This window comes from Miniopterus schreibersii (genome assembly GCF_964146895.1).
Source record: "Miniopterus schreibersii genome assembly, chromosome: 6".
Taxonomy (NCBI): domain Eukaryota; kingdom Metazoa; phylum Chordata; class Mammalia; order Chiroptera; family Miniopteridae; genus Miniopterus; species Miniopterus schreibersii.
In genome coordinates this window covers 18515225-18517923 of record NC_138107.1, presented here as the reverse complement: position 1 = coordinate 18517923, position 2699 = coordinate 18515225, and positions in this window count along the sequence as shown.

Here is a 2699-nt window from a genome sequence, read left to right as displayed (position 1 = left end):
TAGTGAGAAGCTGGGTTAAAATGGGAGGTCAAGGAAGGCTTTGCTGAGAACTAAAGAGTGACGTGTGTGAGGCGTGGGGACAAACGTGTGGGAAGAGTGCTGCATTTAGAAAGAACAGCTTGAGCGAAGAGCTAAGAGAGAGAAATAATTATTTTCCCAGATTGTCCGTGACTCAACTTATTTCAGTAGGAAGGCCTATGCTCAGAAGGGCATCAAACCTGAACTACTTAACAAGCTGATCCTGCAGTGGATGCAGTAGACTTCATCATTCTGTTCAGTAGTTTAAACCACACACATTTATGATATTGTTTAGAATTTCTCGCAATGCGTAATTCATTACATGGTTTTTTACAACCTGAGTGTATAGTTATTAACATAAATACTTTGTGTTTATGATTTGTTGGCATTCTTATGAGCACTAAGACCAGATATCGAAGCGTGAAATAAACACAAGTATTCTCACAATTAAGCATGGAAACCTGCTCCTGTTCCACCACCTGCAAGGAACAACAGAAATAGCCATTTTCTAAATATTTGAATTATAGATTTATAAAATGTCAGAAATCATTTAGTCCTAATGTCTTATGTTCTCTTGTGGGAAAATATACCAGAAAGATAAGACAAAACAAACTTGCTGCTTTCTTTTATAAACATTTGTCACCATGTAGAATTTGCCCCAATAGTTTTTTACTTTCTCCCTTCTTTATATTTGGAATAGAATCTTTTGAAAATGGAGATTAGCGATAAGAATGCTATTTTAACTGCTGGGCATAATTTGTCAAACATAGGTCTATTCTGCTTTGAGAATAGCTCCAGGATGGGGGCAAAAACTGTCACAGTGGTTTTGAATCATTGAGCATCTTATTTACACATGCCTTTGTCAAAAGAAAGAATTAGCTATGTGTACATTTAAATCCACTCTCTTGTTTTGTAAGGCTAAAAAATATATTTGTGTACTCCTATATTTACATTTGTGTAAAGCAGAGTAAGGATTTAAGAAAAAATATTATCTTAAATAAGCAAAACCACTTCTTATAGTGCCTTAAGTTCCCCTATTGCCCATACGCTAATCAATATTCAACACCCTGCATCCTTAATATTGAATGCAAGGCCCTTTACAAGCCAGCCCAGCTACGATTATACCTTTCCTCCCCATCTCTCCTATAACACAGCTTCATTTAACTAATTGCTCGTCCTCAAACATGCCATGTCCTACTAAGCCTTAAGCTGTTTACCTCTATGTGTTTTACTGATAAAACTTAATGCCCCATCCATATAATTTCATATGCTAGTGTCCTTGGCCCAAGACAAAAGAAAATGCTGCTTTATTCCCTAATACTTCTAGAACCAATATGATATTACTGATCTGTTTTATACAATCATTTGCTTATATTTTTGTCTTCCCAACTAGATTTTGTCTTCCCTCAAGAAAGTTATTTATAGGCACATTCTATATTTTCTTTAGTTTTGTGTCTCCTGTAGAGCCTGGCTCAGTGTCTGCCACAAAAAGCACTAAAGAAGTGTCTGTTAGATGGCCAACAGACATATGAAAAGATGCTCAACATCACTAATTGTCAGAGAAATGCAAATTAAAGCCACAACGAGATGTCACCTCATCCCCGTCAGAATGGCTATCATCAATAAAACCACAAACGACAAGTGTTGGCGAGGCTGTGGACAGAAGGAAAGCCTCATGCACTGCTGGTGGGAATGCTAATTGGTGCAACCACTGTGGAAGACAGTGTGAAGGTTTCTCAAAAAATTAAAAATGGAACTGCCTTATGACCCAGCGATCTCACTTCTGGATATTTATCTAAAGAAACATGAAACACTAATTCGAAAATATATATGCACCCCTATATTTATTGCAGCATTATTTACAATAGCCAAGCTATGGAGGCATTTCAAGTGTCTACAATAGATGAGTGGATAAAAAAGTAGTGGTACATATATACAGTAGAATATTACTCAGCCATAAGAAAGCATGAAGCCTTACCACTTGTGACAGTGTAAATGGACCTAGAGGGCATTATGCTCAGTGAAATAAGTCAGTCAGAGAAAGACAAATATCATGTGATTTCACTTGTATGTAGACCCTAAAGAACAATATAAATGAACAAACAAAATTCAAACAAAGTCAGACCCAGAGAGCCGACTGGTGGTTTGCCGGAGGAAAGAGCAGTTGAGAGCTTGGATGAAAGAGGTGAAGGGACTGAGAAGTAAAAATTGGTAGCTACAAAATAGTCACAGGCATGTAAAGTACAACACAGGGAACAGAGTCAATAATATTGTAATGGCTATGTGTGGTGCTAGGTTGCTACTGGAAATATCAGGGGGAACACTTTGTAAAATATATGGTTGTCTAACCACTATGCTGTACACCTGAAACTAATACAAAATAATATTGAATAAACTCTAATTGAAAAATTAAAATTTAAAAAAAGGTGTCTATTAAATTAAATTTAGTAGGATTCTAGACACTTTTGTGCAACAGATCATTTTCATCACCTGGTTTTTCCCATCTGACCTGCACACACTTCAAACCAGCATTTAGAGCACTTTGATTACAGAGCATAATTCTCCTCAACGGGTGGGACATTTTAACCAGTCTTGCCCATTTTTTTTCTTGCAGTGTCATTGGTGTGCCTTTAACATGCAGTCCACACACAGAGCAGTCCCTCTGTTTTTATCAACCTCCT